This window comes from Callithrix jacchus, chromosome 9 (assembly GCF_049354715.1).
Source record: "Callithrix jacchus isolate 240 chromosome 9, calJac240_pri, whole genome shotgun sequence".
NCBI classification, from domain to species: domain Eukaryota; kingdom Metazoa; phylum Chordata; class Mammalia; order Primates; family Cebidae; genus Callithrix; species Callithrix jacchus.
The window spans coordinates 5,699,569-5,720,250 of record NC_133510.1 but is presented as its reverse complement, the minus strand read 5'-3'; the positions used below and the strand labels follow the sequence as shown (position 1 = coordinate 5,720,250).

At 38.1% G+C, this 20,682-nt stretch overlaps 1 long non-coding RNA gene across 1 annotated transcript; it reads right to left on the bottom strand.

The window, feature by feature from the left end:
• Positions 1-4,688: 4,688 nt before the first annotated feature.
• Positions 4,689-13,517, bottom strand: LOC118144071 (uncharacterized). The gene is made up of 4 exons (XR_004728541.3): positions 11,279-13,517; positions 8,075-8,216; positions 6,854-6,975; positions 4,689-6,768 (listed from the first exon to the last, which is right to left on the bottom strand). It is a non-coding gene; the product is annotated as an uncharacterized LOC118144071 (long non-coding RNA).
• Between the last annotated feature and the right edge of the window lie 7,165 nt (positions 13,518-20,682).

The window sequence follows — 20,682 nt, the reverse complement described above, 5'->3', positions numbered from 1 at the left end:
TTCCTGCAGATCTCGTCAGTGCAAGATTTTCACTGAACTAGCTGCTTATAAAATTTTTCAGGGCAAGTCAGCAAAGCTTAAGTGTGTACCATTTCCAGAGCACAGCTTAAATGAACTGGCCAGGCAGCTGTTCTGTGGGTTATGTGTAGCGTGCACTACCTCGAAGCTCAATGTTTTGACATGCTTGCTAATTTATCACTTGAATCCTAGAAGAAACTCAGAAATTGTTTTTCTGTTTGTTTTTCTAGTTTGAAAGTGATCACAGTTACAATTGAATTCAATTTTTTTGAATTTCATTAGACTCTTGTTGTTATCAAGGGACACCTCCAGGAATGTGTTAATTAGATTAACACATCTAATCTCCATATGTGTTAATATCACTCAAGTACTTTCCATTCAACATAAGAGAAAGACTTTTTAAAACTCCAGTTGGCTAAAGGTGTTGTGTGGTTGGCTGTACTCATTTCTGAAACATCAGCCCTCAGGACTCATTATTCACCTGCCTCAGGAAAATTACTATTTATTTTAGGCTGTGGACCCCTGATCTCTTGCAAATACTCAAATCTGAGTATGAGAGTCCTTGGTATTAAGATTCCACTATGTGGCAACCTTATGCATATCTCAATTCTTCTTATTCCCTTGAATAGTGTGGACTGCCTAAGCTAAACCAAGAAAAGTGGAAACCATCTATCAATAAGATAGTGAAAAGAAAAGCATTTTTTTCTATGACAATAAACACAAAATCAAATAAAGACTTGGAAAGATATTTAGGAAGAAAATTATTAGAATAACTATTAAATTTTACTACTATAATTGACAGTGGGGATTAATTTGTTTAACCATGTAAATCTGTATTTAATTTATCCAACTTTATGAATGGCTAAAATTAAATTTTTGGTTAAAATTATGTGAATAATATTTTTTCAGAAACTAGTCTAAAATGTCCATATTTGAACACTAAACAAATTCTTAAGATTATTTCTAGATCAAAATCCATTGAGTCATATAGTCATATGCTTTAAACATCTAAAGTTAGAAAGATTAATAATAATTGAAAATTTAGACATTTTCCAGAAATTTTTGAGAAGATAATTAAACAATAAGAGCTATCTTCCATTCAAAAAGAGATATTAAACTTATTTTTATACAAATAATTATTTTAAAACACTGAGAATATTTAGATCAGTTGTTTACATAAAACCATCCATCACTCCGCTTTTGCTTCTTCATGGCCTCCCTTTGAGGAAATAGAAAATTACTGTATCTATTTCCTAAAATTGCTAGAAGTAATACAAAATGGTCAACAGAGTTTTAGAGGTTTAAAAACATCCCCTCAGTGTTTTATCTTGTAACTGATAACTTTATGCAAATCAAAGGGGCTATTGAGAGATGTCTTATCTGTACAGTTAGCAATATACAGTTAATAGATACCACAGGCTACACGGTTTTGATATTTGGTGTCAAGGATTTCTTGTTTATTATTTTTTTGTAATAAGACGAATCACTAGGTCTGTCTAAAATTAGATGGTAATTTGATAACAGTAGCACTTAAACGAGGACTACACTACCAAGGAAAGCATTCAATTCATTAACTCCCACTGCAGCTGAAGAAAGAGAGCAGATCTAATTTCCTATGAGATCTAGACCAATTTAATAACTGTCATTAAGAGGAAAATTCCATTCATTAATTCAGTAATTTATTAATTTGTTCTGTAAACATTGTCAGGCCACTGACAGATTGCCTAGATTTCAATCTTTACTTTACCACTTAGCAATTGTATGACTTTGAAGAAGTCACTTTACATCTCTGAGCCTTTATTTTCTTATCAGTAAAGTGGGCATAATAATAGTAATCATTTCATAGGATTGTTTTTGGGATTAAGTGAGTTGATTCATATAAAACACTCAGCAGAACACTTGACACATTGGAAACAGTTGAGTTCTTACTAACATTTCTATATTTTTATGTAACTGAAGCTACGAGATATTAAAGCTATAACAGTAAGTAATAAAAATACAGTTTCTGCCCTCATTGAAAACCAAATTAAAAGCTGGTGGTTAAGAGAGATGATAGCTGAATAGACTCACATCATGTAAGATTATGACTGTCACAAGTGACATAAGAGGCACAATCTTCTATGGCAACTATAATAGGAAAATTTGATGTAAAAATAAGTGGAAGTTGTTTTTGCTTTTGCTTTTAGTGACAAAGATAACAGCATAGATTCTTCAGTAGAAGAAGCATATTTAGTACAAGAAGATCTCAAGGTAGTTTTCATTATGCAAAATAAATAAATAAATAAGGACCTAACAAGTGCAGGAATTCTCCCTTTTTCTTCTCAGAGAGAGATTTTTCAACTACACCCAATACGGCATTAAAACACCGCCTTCTGCCACGAAGAAACCCTCAGTACACCAGGTGAATGCAGCCACAGGCACTCACCACTTGAATAAGAGACTTGGGAAGCTGCAATTTTAAGCTTTATTGAGGTATAATTGACATACAAAACTATTGCACAAGCCTAATGTCTACATTTTAGTGAATTTGAACATATGTGTATCCCCATGTTATCACCACCAGAACCAAGATTCTAAATATATATATTACCTCCAAAAATTTCCTTGTGTTATTTTGTGTGGGGTGTGTGTGAGTGTGTGTGTGTGTGTGTAGAATGCTTAACGTGAGACCTATTCTCTTAACACATTTTCAAATGCACAATACTGTATTGTTAACTACAGGTATTATGTTGTACAGCAGATCTCTAGAATATATTCGTTTTGTGTAACTGAAACTTCATTCCCACTGAGCAATAATTTCCTATTTCCTCCTTCCATGCCCTTGCATCCCAATCTATTCCCTGTTTCTATTAGTTGGCCTATTTTAGAGATCTCATCTATATGGAATTACGCAGTAGATTTTCTTCTGTGACTGACCCATTTCACTTAGCATCATGTCTTAGGTTTATCTACATTGTTGCATATTATACTATTTCCTTTCTTAAAGGTCAGTAATATTTCATTTTGTGTGACCGTCATGTTTTCTTTATCTGTTTTTCTGTCAATGGACATCAGAGGTGTTTTCATACCTTGGCTGTTGTGAATAATGCAGCTCGGAAATTAAGGTGCAGATGTCTTTTCAAGATAATGACTTTGATTCTTGTGAATAGACACCCACAAGAAGAACTGCTGGATCATATGGTAACACTATTTGTTTCTTAGAAAACTCCACACTATTTTTCACAGTGTCTGTACTTTCTACCTTCCCACCAATAGTTTATAAGGGAAAGTACACTTTTCCATGAAAGCTCAATCATCCTTTCTGAGCACAAATCTAAGTCCAGCAATGTGCATTGTGCAATAGGCTTGAAGTAGCATGAAGGACATTGGTTTGTGAAGTCTGAAATCCACAGTATTTACAGAAGTATAACGTCCGATTTTCTCTTTATTATTTGGAATGTTGTGGTTGGGTAATATTTTCTGGGCTCACCGTGGTCCTTCAAAGTGGTAGCAGGATATAGGATTCTCACCAATTTCGCACAAAATATTGAGTCGACCAAATTGGGAAGAAGGTCGCATGTTGAACAACCAAAATAAGGCATTTATCTCATAGCAGCTGGGTGGGAGAAAAACAACGTAGAGCATAGGAGAAGGCAATAGACTGTTTCAGAACTGTTCCCTTAGTACTTCTTTTCTTCTTTTTTAAAAATAGGTAATTCAATTTTTGCTTGTTTGTTTCTGAGATGAGGTCTCACTCTGTCACCCAGGCTGAAGTGCAATGGTGCTATCATGGCTCACTGCAGCCGTGACCTACGGGGATTAAGCCATCCTCCCACCTCAGCCCCCTGAGTAGCTGGAACTACAAGTGCGCACCACCACACCTGGCTAGCTTTTGTGCTTTTTGTGGAGACCGGATTTCACCATGTTTCCAAGGCTGATCTCAAATTCCCGGCATCAAGTTACCCAACTGCTTCAGCCTTCCAAACTGTTGGGATTACAGGCATGAGCCACTGCTCCCAGCCCTTAGTCAGTATATTACAAACTCCTTTGAATATAAATATCTCCTGACTCACTTGTTAAATATATGGTTTCCCAAACACCTAGCTTAATGGGAACTAATATTTTATATTTTAAATAATATCCCAATTTAATTTTTCTCATAAAAGGACATTAGAAAAAAACTGCATTTAACCACACTGTCTATGGCTATTGAAAAGGAAATCGAGACTGGTATTTAAACACAGGGAATATCATTTGTAGTTTGTGTAATAAACACAAGTGAGATTAAATGCAAAAGTTCTTGTTATATAGTGTGGATTGTATCTTTGTCCAAAAAGTATCTTGTTATACTGATGAAGTTGCAGGTCCAAAACGCTAGGATATTCTCGTGGTGAGATCAGTACTGGATTTATCGTACAGAAGCATTCAGATTGTGGTGCCTACAATTTACATCATTTATATATTTCTATCTAAAAAAATTGTCTTCAGTTTCTTAATTCAACAAGGGTATGTACTGAACAGGTATGGGTGCTTTTTACTCATACCAAACACGTATACACATAATATATGTCAATGCAGAAATATATATATATTTATTTATTTATTTATTTTTGAGACAGAGTTTCGCTCTTGTTACCCAGGCTGGAGTGCAATGGTGTGATCTCAGCTCACCGCAACCTCCGCCTCCTGGGTTCAGGCAATTCTCCTGCCTCAGCCTCCCGAGTAGCTGGGATTACAGGCAAGCAGCACCACGCTCAGCTAATTTTTTGTATTTTTAGTAGAGACGGGGTTTCACCATGTTGACCAGGATGGTCTCGATCTCTCGACCTCGTGATCCACCCATCTCGGCCTCCCAAAGTGCTGGGATTACAGGCTTGAGCCACCACGCCCGGCCTTATTTATTTATTTATTAAAACGTTCATCGTAGGTTTGGGGGCACGTGTGAAGGTCATCCACGCGAATTCGTGTTATGGGGTTTTGTTGTACAGATTATTTCACCACCCAGGTATCAAGCCCAGGACCCAATAGATATCTTTTCTGCTCTTCTCCCTTGGGGAGACCTCAGTGTCTGCTGTTCACAGTCTTCATATATGTTCCGTATTTTGTTTTGTGGTACCAATCTTTGTTACTGTTTTTCAGGCCTGAAGCTTGGAGCTGGTTCACCTGTCTTACATCTTTCTTTTCTTCACACCTACAGCTAGATGATCCTAGAGACCGCGTAGTATGGAGGAACATAGACGAGCTATGCACTTGCAACTCAGAGGAAGGAACCTTAATCCCTGAAGTCACCTCCTACATACAGCCTTTGGGCCTTTGGGTAATTCACATTCTTGTTGAAAATCTTCAGAATCTGCTGGAGAATATTTCGAGAGTTTTAAAAGATTTAGAAGGTGTGATTCTCTTTCAATACAGCGAGGTATGCCGTTAAACTCCCCCAAATACTGGAAAAGCCCATGGTGGCTGCTTCGAAGCCACCTTTATAATCACATACGTTTAACGCGTGTGCTCTTCTGTTTTTGGTTGAAAGCGAAGTGCAGAGGTACAGCATCTAGGGCTCTTCTGTGTCCATTAGACCAAACCACATTCTGTGATGTGTTTGTTACTCTTAAGATACTATTATTTTTTCAATCTTTGCTATTTTTAAAATCTAGGTAGAAAAAGAAGATGTGAAAGGAGCAGGAAAATAAACCCACCTTTCTCCCAATGCTTTTGCATTTTCATTTCCATATCTCTTCAAAGGGTTTGGCCTAATTTGGGGTAGGTTTCTAGCTCACTAGGTCAGTCCACCCATGCTAATTCAACTTTGCCTGAAGTAGCGCAGATATCAAAAGTGTATCCTGCTGCTTAAGTATACTGCACTCTTCATTAAGGATTGAAGGATACACGTACAAAGTAATGAGGACCCATGTGAGTTTTGCAACCATCGCGAAAATCAGTTGCTTTTCCATGGCTGTTTCCTGTATCCTGATTTCGAAGCCTCTGCCAATGCCCCTCTCCCTCTTTCTCTTTCTCTGTCTCAATACTCTTAATGGAAACTTTACTGATAATACAGTGGCAATGTCCTTAAATGTTAAGTACTGCAAGGAGTGTTTTGACATAAAATATATTTCTAATAAATTTAGGTTGGAAAATGTTTGCTATTCAACTGGCAACCTGTTTGCTTATTAATTTTATTAAAGTTATAGAATAAAAGCAACCACTCCTTTCCTAATCTAAGCAGTTTTGTCCCATGGACAGAACATCACAGAATGTGGTTTGGTCTAATGGACACAGTAGAAGTTGTTTTGTCCTTTATGCAAATATATAGGAACTTCAGAGTTTTCTAAACCACCTTCATGTAGCAAACATTTGGAAATTTGACAAATCAGTGAAATGACAGCTTTGGCAGCGTTTGCTCTCTAGCTGATATAACACGCATCTAAAGGAAGTTAAAGTCTGATATGTTTTACTTGTACCTCTTATTTCTATTGTTCTTTAGAGACTTCTCACATCTGTTACCTTCTTAGGAGGTAAAAATAATGGAGCACTCTCGAGATGCAGAAAGATTATTTATACTGATAAAGGACCCAATGGGGTCTACCATAATTCAGTAGAGGATCATGTTGACAATGAGTCAGTAGCCAGCATTTTACCTTTGCTCTCCTAAAGAATGAAACATTCTTAGCCTGACTCACCTGTACAGTTTCAGGAGAGTTGCATCAGATTTGCTGTGCTGAAAGGTACTGGAAGAGTGGTGACCAATCTGGTCTATTTGCAGATTCACCTAGATATCTTGTTAAAAATAAGAATATAGGGCTTCACGTCAGAAGTAAGGAATCTTAAAATTTTGACTTGGGTTTCATGAAACTATACTTACCACAAAGCACTAATTTTCAGAAGAAGGAACTACGAAGAGAGTTTTTTAATGGTTTGTGCAGGAACTGACATATTCAGTATCCCCATCTATTCCCACAGTTGCATCACGCTGATGAATACATTCTAAGAAACACAATGGGAATAAAACATCTCATCAAGCCATGAACTCTTTTTTAAAAAGCCTTTGCTAAGTTGTGGCATAAGCAGTATTTCCACTGCACATCTTGTGCCCAACTCTATGTAGAAATTGGGAGAAAGAAGTTTAGCCGTCTTGAAACACTACAGCAAGAAGCATTTGTGTGTATGCTGTCAATGTTCAATCAGATTTGAGGCAAAAACTTTTAACCTGCTACTTTACTTGGGAAAAATAAAACAAAACATATATTACATAAAATGAACTGTATTTTTTTGTTTGCAAATTATATTTCTATAGTCACTGGGTATTAACGGCGTGATTTGGTTTAGCGAATTTCATCATCATGATTTTTACCCTTTATAATATTTTTATATTGTATATAGGTTGTGTAGGTCTTTTTTACAAAATGTATGCATTAACTTAATAGAAAAGAATAACAAATTACAGTAAATGTGGTAACCTTTTGCCTTTTTAAATTCCACTTTAGATAGGTGTGTCACATGTCCTATTTCATTAAACTTTTTTAGTATTACTGTGCTGTTTAGTGATTCTGGCTTTGAAATCGTTCTTAAAACATTTTGGGACCATTCTGAAGATTGTGGAAGATCCTGGAGTCTATGCGGTGGCCTTAACAGCAGAAAACTGTCCCCCAAAAGGGGATTGATTTGCTTGCAAGTTTCCTCATTATATAAGAACCCAAGTGTTAAATACAGGCTAAAATTGGTCTAAATGAGAAATACTTGAGAGGATGTTGAATTTATTCTTGCACCTTCACTGTCTGGAAGCATCAGGCACTCGTCAGAAATAATTCAACTAAATTATTTCTAATTGTTTTTTTCATAGGTAATACAAGATTTCCTCAGTGTGTGTGTGTGTGTGTGTGTGTGTGTGTATGTCTGTGTATGTGTCTGTGTATGTATGTGTATGTGTGTTTGTGTGTATGTATGTGTATGTGTGTGTGTTTGTGTATGTGTGTGTGTGGGGGGGGGTGTTTTCTAAAGAAGCAAAACAAAAATGATCTAGCAAAAAAACGGAAGAATCTCTACAACTTCGCAACTCGCCAGTTACAGCCGGTGGTGCTTTTACCTTTCTGCTGCCACCTGGTGGCCACCATGTGAAAATGTGTCCGCTGGTTCCGGGAAAGAAACTGCAGAGGGCTTCTCAACGCAGCAAGCAGGCAAAATTGATTCTCCTACTGTGTTAGCCGTCATTGCGACAGAAATATGCCCTAATAGAAGAAAAATATTGGTCGTTTAGGAAGTCCTTAATCAACACGGAACAGAGACGATGATAAAATTCAATGACTGCTTTGCAGAAATACAACTTATCTAAACTGTATATGCAAATCTACCATAGCCTCTCTTTTTCTGTGATTTCAGACTTTCTATTGTTATTTCGAATAGTAGAGGCACCGTCTTCTACAGAGTAAAAAGGAGAAAAGAAGAAGAAGAGGTGGTTAGAAAGACAGCTGGGAAGAAAGCTGAGATAAGCTCTGTGTGTTGTCCAGTAATTCATTGCTTTCTAAGTCCTAAATGTGATGATTGTGGTAATTGTGTGCGTTGTGGGCTTTTGCTCCCTCTTCCCTTTATACTTTGCGTGGTACAGAAAAGAATGACTTGCCCAGAGGTTAAGGTTGGCTGTTCATCAAGTAGGGCAAATGAGCCAATGTCCTTGGAAATGCTCAGACGAAAAGAGAGCGCCCCTTCTGGTTTCCTGGGGCAATTTCAAGGGAAGATTCATTTATTTACTAATTTGCTGAAGAAACAAATGACCACTGGCTGGAAGAGGGGTTGGTGTTTAGAGCACAGAAATGAAGAGCAGGAGTGCACACGCTTGTGGCAATGCAAAAGCAAAGACCCAGGAACCTTTTATATACTAATGTAAGGAAAGATCGGAAATGTTGTCAGAATATCGGAATTGTCAAAAATATTTTGACCACTCCAGCCTCACACCACAAAAATTGGTGATAATCGTCAGCTATCCCTGCTGCGTATCTCAAAACTTCATTCCACACGGTGAATTTGTATTGGGTGCAGATCTTCGTCAAATGCAGTATGGTGCTGAAATCCTGTCATAAAGAAAAATGGGCAATACGCATTTAAAAACATTAATGGGAAAGCATAACATGAGAATTTTCCAGTGGTGATTCAGACAATATTTGGGTGGTATTTCAACCACGGTACAATAGACAATAGAAGCTTGGAGCGATTTCTCTAAGTTTTTAGAGAGAGAATTTCATACAGGAGATTATGATACAACTCATGAAATACATGAGAAACCCTAACTCAAAAATTAGGAAGTACAAGAAGTTGCTACGATTCCTTTACTTGATTATCAAAGGACAGAGTTGATAGTATACACGGGAAGAGACCAAGGCCACCCCAAAGAAGCTGATGCATGGTAGACTAGGTGAGGGGGGGGCGGGTTGAAGAACGTCCAACTGCTGTTAAAGAAGCAAGGAGAACACTTTGGGAGGCCGAAGCGGGTGGATCACGAGGTCAACAGATCGAGACCATCCTGGTCAACATGGTGAAACCCCGTCTCTATTAAAAAAAAAAAAAAAAAAAAGTGGCCGGGCGCGGTGGCTCACGCCTGTAATCCCAGCACTTTGGGAGGCCGAGGCGGGTGGATCACGAGGTCAACAGATCGAGACCATCCTGGTCAACATGGTGAAACCCCGTCTCTATTAAAAAAAAAAAAAAAAAAGTGGCCGGGCGCGGTGGCTCACGCCTGTAATCCCAGCACTTTGGGAGGCCGAGGCGGGTGGATCACGAGGTCAACAGATCGAGACCATCCTGGTCAACATGGTGAAACCCCGTCTCTACTAAAAATACAAAAAATTAGCTGGGCATAGTGGGTCGTGCCTGTAATTCCAGCTACTCAGGAGGCTGAGGCAGGAGAATTGCCTGAACCCAGGAGGCGGAGGTTGTGGTGAGCCAAGATCGCACCATTGCACTCCAGCCTGGGTAACAAGAGCGAAACTCTGTCTCAAAAAAAAAAAAAGAAAAGAAAAAGAAAGAAAAGTGTTCCTCACTATGTAGTGTGCAATAGTGACGATCTCCCAACATATAATAGAGATAAGAAATTTCAAATAATGGATTTAAGATCAAAACAGGCCAAAACGGGCATCAGGAAGGACAGTAAGAAGCGCAGAAAGCAAGAAGCCTGACAGAGGAACAAAACATGACCTGAAAGATGAAGGAGGCATAGACCATAAGGAAAGAGAAAGGAAGGAGAAGAAAACATGAGGGTAGCGAAAATACCAAGGCAGGATCGCAAGGAAAGACTGTGAATGGTGTTACCGGAGCGGCGAAAAGACTAGACGATGTGAAAAGGAACATCCAACCTCTAGACAAGCTTGGAGAGTCAAGAAGCTTTGAATGCTAGAATAAGAAACTGGAAATCAATTGGATGGACTATTCGTTTCCAAAAGCTAGCTTGCTTGTTAAAAGGATGTTCATTACCAAAGAGTTGCAGAAATACTAACTTTGTAGAATCTTTTATATGCCAATGTGCTCTCTGGATCCACGAGATGTATATCATAAGGTGAGTTTCATAAATTTATTTATTCGTATGTTTACGATGCATCTTATTGGTCTAGTGGTTTACTGCAAGGCACTCTGGAAAAACTGCTAAATAATTTTGAAATCCTGCCATTTACCAGCAAACTGAATGAGGAGTGAGATGTTCATAAAGCAATTAATTTCCAAAGCTTGAAATAAGTTAAAAATGCTATTATAAGAAACTTGAATTCATTCAAATTTCAAATAATTATAGCTTACGATCCATTGCCTGGGATTATACTATTAATTGAAAAAATGTTTCAAAAAACTAAGTGTTTTAATATTTTTAATGTAAATGTCTGAAAAAAGACAACTAATAATCATAATTACAAATAATTCTCATGTATTCACTGAAGCAAAATGACAGGCTTTTCATTCAGTCAGGAGTTTTAGTTGCTCAAATATTTTTTAAAAACAGTTTAAGATTATTCTGATTGAAACTGTTATCTCATTTGAGATTTTTCCAGGCTGTCTATTTAGAAGGTCAAAGTGGCTCTTGAAAAAAATGTTTAAAACTACTGAAACAAACCTCATTATTCATGGGTAACCAGTAATGAGAAGAAAAGAATTAACAGCAGGCCTGTAGCCCACTTCCTCCATACAGGGACAGTGGAGTGCAGGACGGAGCCTGACTTTGGACAGACCTCTTTGCAAGCATTATCGATAGAGTTTATTAATGCAAAAATGCCAGGAGTCTTTATCTATAAAATGTTTTAGGAGGACATACCTGACCGGCCTAGGATTCTTATTGTAGATAAACCTGGGATTTCTGGTTTATGAAACTCGAATGGCTGGAAAATGAAGAGTAGTTACATGAGCTGTCAAATTAGTGGAATACAAAGCAAGGACATTTCAAAATTGAAATCGCTAATTTTTGTGTTTAATACCTTTTGCATATCTTGCTAATAAACCTCATAGGTTAATCCTAAGCCAAAATGTCAACCAGGTTGGGAGAAAATTGATATTTTGGAGAGTTGAATTTGAAAATTTTGAGTTCCTCCAGGGAATGTCTCACTGTTAGCTTTTGAGTCCTAAGTAGATGTGGTTCCTGGTTAAGATCCTCAGTCTGATTTGACATTTCAACCCTTTTTGAGAATGCAGATTGGTAGAGTAGGCATGATTAACTTTTAGACCTATAAATTATGGTCACTCAAACACTTTTTCACAAAAAATGAGAGTTTCACGTTGAAGGTGTAACATAATGAGGATTTGTTGCCGGAATAGTTACTCGCGTATTCCTGTTATGACGTAGTAAAAACCTTGATTCAAACTATGGAGGGAAAGATTTAACAATGGAATTTACGGCAAATAGGTTTAGATCAAAGGAGATTAGCTATGTGAATACACAAATAATGCAAGTAGAAGGGAGGTTATGAAACCATGCTATTTCCTTACTGATGATAGCAGTCCTCAGAAAATCTGAACATCAAACACAGAAAAAAAGAGACTTTATTCTAATTGATTACTGAATACAGACGTTGTATTCAACACAACCCGGGTGACCTCAGATTCCAGAAGTTACTCTGGTTAGGGCTGATATTCTTTATGAAGAAACCCAAGAGCAAGTCTGATGAATTCCTGTTAGCACGAATTATCAGAAAAAAAATGATTTGGGTGCATGTCAGTAGTTTTACATACATCTGAATGAAAGGGGTTATGCCTCAACTCCAGATGGAGGAAAACCTTTGTGAGGACCTGCTTTCAGATGGGTTAACACATATCTTGTAACAATATGTGGTAAAGACAGGGTTTCTGAAGGCTTAAACCGAGTGGGTAACCTCCCTACATTCCCTTTGATCAACAGATGCAACACTCCTTTCAAAAGAGTACACAGGTGCAAGGAATCCAGATTTGGGCTATACCTGATCAGAGTGACACACTTAATTAATGCTATTTGCACAAACTGTGATAGATGCAAAAATATAGCAACTATGCTCCAGGGAGCTAGGGGCAATGACAAGGAGAGAAGAGAGAGTAAAATAATATTCCAAAAGCAGCAATAGATCTGCTAGCTCAGTGACCAAGCTTGGGGCTAAATAATGAAGAAAACATTTATGCTATGCAAAAAGATGTTACAATGGGGGATGCGGGGAAGTAAAAAAAGAAAAGAAAAGCAGGGAGAGGGCCTGCTAACTGACTTAACGGAGTGAAGTTGTTCAGATGGCTATTGACAAATAGGAAAAAGGAAACTGATGGGGCGGCCATCAATAAGCTGGTGGGATGTTGTAGATGCTTGAAGGGATAAAACACCTGCTTTAGCTCCTCCCTAAGCTCTTAAAGTGCTCCCTCAATTTAGTCAATATATCCTCTCCTGGGAAAATTCAAATCCAATCATGAAGAATTTAGAATGAAAAATGCTTAAACAACCAGCTGAAATTGCACTATCAGTCAAAGCCATAGATTTGAAAAAATAGAAAATACTGTGTTGATATCTGTTCATCCTACCCATAGCGAGGCATTAAAGGCCTTTTGCTTTTAAATGTTCCAGTTATCGTATGTGACAGTATTACTGGATACAATCTCCCATTGTATAGGTATTCCCACGGGGGACTGAAAGACATGGTCCAGGGTAAAACAGGGTTGTAGGGAGATGTCACGATATGAAAGTCATGCTACAAATCAGAAAGTGTGACTGGAGGAAATAATATTCTGCGTGACATGGTTTGGCTCTGTGTTCCCACCCAAATCTCATGTTGAATTGTAATCCCCAGTGTTGGAGGAGGGGCCTGGTGGGAGTGACTGAATCACGGGGGCAGAATTCCTTCTTGCTGTTCTCATCATAGGAAGTTCTCGCGAGATCTGGTTGTTTAGAAGTGTGTAGCACTGGCCGGGCGCGGTGGCTCAAGTCTGCAATCCCAGCACTTTGGGAGGCCGAGGCGGGTGGATCACGAGGTCAAGAGATCGAGACCATCCTGGTCAACATGGTGAAACCCCGTCTCTACTAAAAATACAAAAAATTAGCTGGGCACGGTGGCGCGTGCCTGTAATCCCAGCTACTCAGGAGGCTGAGGCAGGAGAATTGCCTGAATCCTGGAGGCAGAGGTTGCAGTGAGCTGAGATCGCGCCATTGCACTCCAGCCTGGGTAACAAGAGCAAAACTCCGTCTCAAATAAAAGTGTGTAGCACTTCCCACCCCCTTCTGCTTCATCTTGTGATTCCACCATGGTGGTAAGTTTTCTGAAGCCTCCCCAGAAACAGAAGCCTGAAGACAATTACACCTCTTTTCTTTATAAATTACTCAGGCTCATGCAGTGCTTCATAGCAGTGTGAGCATGGACGAATACACTGGGGTTATGTCGTTCTCGTCTAAATGCACCATTGGAATAAACACAGTGTTAATGAGAGACTCTGCCTTTACCACCCTTGCACGGGAGTTAGCCCTTCCCTTGGTTTGGGCTACTGGACATGATAAAGGAGAACCTTTATAACTGCCCAAGCTCTTGTTGGGTGTAATACATAAGAAAATGATAGTAGGAGGAGGACAGTGAGTGTTCTTAACCTCTTTTTTTTTTTTAACAGCCTGACTGGCAGGCACATAAGGCAAACTGATTATGGAAACTAAACACACATTACTAGGGCTCCAATGAGGTGCTCCCCACTATTTCTTTAGCTATACCCAAGATGGTAAAGATTGGGCAAGAAGTTTCTGGAGTGTGCAACAGGTTACAAGTGATTGAAAAAACGTGAGAGACTTGGCTAAGAACTGTTTTCCATACCCATTTTGGGGTCCAGCCAGACACAATTTGCATTTTTATAGAATAGTACTAGGTGTGCATATATAATTTTTTTCATACGGATATTTGAATTTACAACCACACTGTCATAATTCAGTGTGATAAGCCTTGAACCTGGTAACCATTAGGAACAGTTTGTGGCCTGGCGTGGTGGCTCAAGCCTGTAATCCCGGCACTTTGGGAGGCTGAGGCAGGTAGATTGCTTGAGTCCAAAAGTTTGAGGTTAACCTGGGCAAAACCCTGTCTCAACCAAAAAAAAGAAAAAAGAAAAAGAAAAACATTAGCCAGGCATGGTGGTGAGCACTTGTAGTCCCAGGTATTCCAGGGCTGAGGTGAGAACCACCTGAGCCTGTGAAATTGAGGCTAGTGAGCCTCACTGTCCCACTGCATGCCAGCCTGGGTGACGAGTGAGCCACTGACTAAAAGAAAAATAATGGTTTACAGGACTATATTCATAACATCATGACCATTTTCCCCCATAGAAAGCAGTGCAAGAGGAGTTAAGGACTGTGGTGCTTTATAATCCACAGAGACTGACCGATTAAAACACAAATCCTGGCCCGTTCTGTGAAATTTGGGTAAATTATGTGGGACAGAGCAAACAGAGACATCCCTTGAACTTTGAGAAGTAAATTGTTATCCCTTACTTACCTGTCCAATAAAGAGTAAGCCTGGAGATAGTGGGACGGTTTCTGGAGATCACATCAGCCCACCTAGGAATGCTGCTGAACTCTGACCAAGAAGCCCAAAGCTCTTAAACATTTTAGATTGCAGTTACAGAATCCAGACTAATTGTTTGGGTATGTTTAAAATGGACATTTTTAAATCAAGATTTATTCTTTGTCCTTAACTCACTTAGTTTATTATTTTTATTTTTATTTTGAGTAGAGGTGAGGAACTAGGATGTTGAAAAGTAAAAAAAGAAGAGAAGGAGAGGAAGAAAGAGGAAGAAAAAGAGGGAGAGAAAAGAGGAATATTGCTTCATTCTAAAAAGGCATTCCAAAATGCAAAACAAAAAGAAACCAAGGCAGTGATTGGAGAGAACTTTGCCTACAGAGGAACAAGAATGCAAATTACAGTGGATTGCTTGTCAGAAAGCATGCAAACCAAAGGAGAGTGAAATGAAATATTCAAGGTATGTGTTATGGACTGAATATTTGCGTGTCCCCTAGATTCATATGTTGAAGTCCTAATCCCTTGTGCAGCTATGTTTGGACACGGGCCTCTTAAGGAAGTAATTAAAGTTAAATGAGGTCATAAGTGTGGGGCCCTGACCTGGTAGGACTAGTGTCCTTGTAAGAGACACCACAGAGCTCACACGCACTCTGTCTCCACTTGCATGCGGTGAGGAAAAGCCATGTGAGGACGCAGTGAGGTGTTTATCTGCAGGCCAGGAGGACAGCCCTCACTGGGAACCAAATGAGTTGAAACCAAGTTGATCTTGGGCTTCCAGCCTCTAGAACTATGAGAAAATTAATTCCTGTTGCTGAAGCCACCAAGTCTTTGGTAGTTTGTTATGGCAGCCCAAACAGCAACATGTTGCTGGAAAAAGAAACACCAATCCAGAATTCTATATACACTGAAATTATCCCTCAAAAATGAAGAAGAAAGACTTCACTAGTTGAACAAAATGGAGAGAACTTACTAGCAGTCCTGTCTTGCAGGAAGTGTTAAAATAAGTTTTTTGGGTAGAAAAAAATGATACAGGCACGAAACCTGGAACTATATACAAGAAAGGAATAGTATTGGAAAGAAATTAATGAAGATAAAATAAAATATTGTATTTTCATTATTTTAAATTAATCTAAAAGAAAAGTATGTATTGAAAGTAATATGATGATATACTGGGCGATTATAGGATACGGATAAGTGAATTAATGACAGTAATGGCACAAGAGGGAGGATTGGGAATATCTTATTTTTATGTAAATAAATAAATAAAATAAAATAGACATTTTTACTGAGATGGAAATAGATTGATTGCTTTGTGTACTAAGAAACATTGAAAATAGTAAATATACACCACTCAGAAGAGAAAGGAAAAGCTAACTTCTTGTAAGCACTGTAGTTTATGAATTGGCTATATCACCAGGCAAGGACAGCCTGGGACTAAGGAAATCAGGTGACACTGAACTACAGAACAGTGAGGAGCCACAGATTTGCCCCATTGCATCTTCTTATCTGTGCTCTGTCATTCTACCTCCCACGGCCAACTCCAGGTTGGTAAATTAGACCTCTGTGAGAAGAGAGCTTCTTAGCTTGTCAATAATACCCATGAGAACATTCTATTTACTGTGCCCAGAGTTGTTCCCTGAAGTACTCTTTGGTAGAATTGGGTTCAACGTAGGGGATATTTAGACTGTGCCATTAGCTCAGAGGATGGTGCATGTACGTTCCCATGCAGGGTCCTACAATATGCTTACAGGCAGTGCAGTCGAAAACAAAACTCTGGGATAGATTAGCCATGCTTCTGATACATTGTGACATTTCCTATGTAAAATGTTATATAATCCATATAATGCTTAAAAAAAACTACCAATTCCTGATTCTACCAACATGTATTGCAGTAAGAAAATAAAACATATAAAAGATCAAAAACTTAAGTGTGAGACTGAAGAGAACAGCAATATATAGAGATTGCAGGCCCAATGTGTGATTACACTCCCCACGCATTTTAAGGGCTGTGAAAGAATATCTGACTTTTTTTCCCAAAGTCATATAGTAAATAGATAGCACTAACAAAGTCAAATATTAATAACCAAGAACCACAGATCCTCAAATCCCCTTTCCCCCAACCAGCAAAACCCATAGAAATTTACACTGACCAAAGTAAATAGAAAATAAAAGTCAAACCAGTTAAACGGTTGACATTTAGGAATAGAGCCGGGCACTTGCTTTATCTTTCAGAATTACCGGAGTTACAACATTAACAGAAAATAAGTGATATTATAGACATGCAGTAAAAGTTAAGTTCCAATGAGCAATAGTTTAATTAATAACTGCTGGTGATTAACAGTTTTAAATTTTGCCTTGGCAATAGAGAACCACTTAACTTTGAACACCATAGCTGCCTTTTCTTTTGACTTACTAAATAGGAAAGAACTCCTTTAAAGAAAAATAGCACATAGTCATGGCCACGTAGATTATAGCCCAAATTAATTTTGAACTGATTACTTGTAATGAACAGAGTTGACTTAGAATACAGGGTTTCTCAGTGCCAAATTCGTTTTCCTCTTGTTTCTCTGGTATGCTGTCCTTTTGGGATCTAAATTTACAAATGTATTCTATTGATGAATTACTTGACTAATCCAGACCAAGGATAAGTTTTACCTTATTAAATTGTTATAGTGTAGTACAAAGGTAGTTGTTTTTGGTGAATGTGCGTGACAGATGATTGTAGCCAAGTATACAATGACTATTGCCTTTAAATGTTCATTTCAGGTTCTGCCTTTCACTTCATGGTCTATACTGTGATAATGCTTAATAGAAAGACAAAGAAAACCCTTATTTTCTTCTCTAGCCAACAGTACTAGGTGTGCTGATGTTTGTGGCAGTGTGAATACTGAAAACTATCAGAAAATAAAGGCAAAGGACACAATAACTAACTGGTCAGAAATGTGTTCTGTGGAAAAGGAGGGGGCTCAGTCCTTTACAAGTTGAAGTCCTTAGCACCGACTGATCATAACTTCAATAATGGCTGCACATGACTTTTATTTTGCATACAACTTGCTACTCTACCCACTATCTTTTACTATGGAACCTTTTATTCACCGTTAGTCCTCCAGAGAAGAGTGATTCTTTAAAAGGAAATTTTCATAGAAGTTTTGCAGAAAACATATTACCTAGCCCTCTGAGTTTCAGGAAAATCTGAATGACTCTTCCTCTCTCAACGAGGAAGGGAAAATGTGGCAGAAACCAGGAGTGGTGAATTCACTGGTTACAGGTTTTTAAAAGCCTGACAAGTAAAATAAATATTAAATTTTTAAAAATGTGGTTTATTAGAATTGCTAAAAAGTATTTGACTTTATTATTATCATGTTGCTAAAGACGTTAGGTGACGCAAATGACTTTTAATTCTCTGTGATGCCTGTATCAAAATACACAGAGCACCGTACAAGTCACGTAGTCTGTGGACCCCAGATTACTTTCATTGTCATCATCAAGAGAGCAGAAGGAAGAGCAACAGCAAAGACCCAACAGTTACCACAAGGTGCATGAGAAACAAGCACAGGAAGGAGAATGGAAAACCTATTACATGTTTGACGCTAGGCACTGTCATACATTTTTTTGTTGCTGTTTTGGTTATTCCAGTAACGTTATAAATAATTGTTACCTTTATTTTGTAAAGAAAGGAAATGAGGCCTAGAGAAGTGAGGAAACTTGTGAAGCTCATTAATAATAATGAGCGTTTGGCTTTCAAGTTCAGTCCAATTGCTCATACTCATCTCAGAGTTTACCGAGCCAACTTGCATAGAAAGTGTCCCTTGGCTCAGATTCAGAGACAAGAATTCTATTATACATGGTGCTAAAATCTATCAGAAAAGACATAAGAAGACTCAAGCAGAGACTCATCTCAGTCATAGCCAGTTTAAAACAAGCTTTTTCACCCTTTGTGCTGCCAAATACTAAGGTAAATTAAAAGCCACAGAGAAAAACTGAACATCCCATGAGTATTTGGGGCAACTTCCATGGGTGGTAGTTTCTCAGCCAGTTGCCAAAAGAGAATATCCTCCTTCCTCCCAAGTATTGCTGTATCAAACAAAACCTGTACTGCGACAATCCTAGAAGCACTAACAATTTGAAAATGAAAGCTGTCATGGAAACGATTTTCTGTCCTCTCTCTTATACGCAATAGTAAAACAACTGAAGATGATCATGAGCCTTTGTCTTCAGTGAATATGGGAAATGTCAGAAATTTTATTCACAATGTATCTAAATTAAAAAGATGTGCATAGAAGTAAATATTATTAATAAAGGCATCATATTTCTTTAGAAGCATTTTATTCCTAGTTCCTTCAATAAGCCGTTGACCAAAATCTGCCCTTGAAAACACACAGAAGACTTCCACGAAAGTCACACATTTATGTGTACACATTTCTGGGATCAAATTTGGCCAAAGCTTAATTAGTGTCTGGCTGTGATTACATCTGTGGTGTTGAGTTTTCAAATCTAAATTTTCAGTGTTGCAACAAAACTTTGTGAAATTTATTTAATTTCTGCAGGGGAAAACAACATCAAGAGTAGTCTGATATTTTAGACTGAAAAAATGTTTTCCTTAATCTGCAACAAATATCTCTCAAGTTCAAAAAAGAAGACAAGTCATTTAAATAAATACTGAACTTCTGTAAATATATAAGCATTGGCCTCTTGAGTTTGACTTTTGAATGCTGAGAGACCTTCAAATAATATTGTTCTGAGTAATGGGTGCTGCTTTTTTCTCTCTTATCTGAGGAATGAAGGGCATTTTCATTCTTTTTTCTTCTCCTTTTGGTTTGTTTCCTCCTATTTCATTAATCATTCACAAGCAGCTAGCAAGTAAGTACGATTCAACTCTTGTGAGACAAATAAACACACATTTCCCCGTGCCTTACTGCCCCAATTTTCCACTGTTTAATTCACACATCAGTCACTAAACTGGATAGAAAATTTTCCCTCTTAGGAGGGGTGTTCATTACTATTAAGGGGCATTTATTTATATGTATTTCACTAGGGTTTGTCATTTGTTTTCGTATCTTCACCTACTTCATACTGAGTTTCAACTTGAGGAGAAGTTAAAAATCTATGTTGTGAAACTTTCCTGAGTGTTGTTTCAGCTTTACGCTTGTATTCTCCAAGGATCAACATGGTCACTATTTGCGAGACCAAATGGCTTGACGATCATGTACATTAAATATAAAATACTTTATCTGAAGGGCCCCAGCTGGTGGAGGCTGGCACTTTCATATAAAGGGACTTTGAAAATAGAAATTTGGAACTAGCATGTATTCTGTTGGTATAACCTCAAATTCATTTTTCAGTCAACGATAGCTGGGCACAATTTAAGTTGATTATGATTAGCTATCCTGTATTTCATATTTTTAAGCACCAATTCTATTTAGTTGGCATCAAGGGTTTCAATGATATTTGATGTTCAAATAGTGTTCTTATGAATTCTCATCACCTCAAGGCTACCTGCATAGCCCAAGGCAGTATCCTCACAATGCTACAGAAGCTGACAGAAAAGTGAAAAGTTCTTTCAACTGGTTATTACTGGTCTCAAGGTAAGGATATGTGCTTTAGCACTCCTGTATCCATTTAATTTCTTACAACAGTTTTTGGTCAATGACGTATTGCTTAGGAACCGGAGTTAACTCCGTTTACATACAAGTATCTATAGGGTCTGGGGAGCTTGAAATCG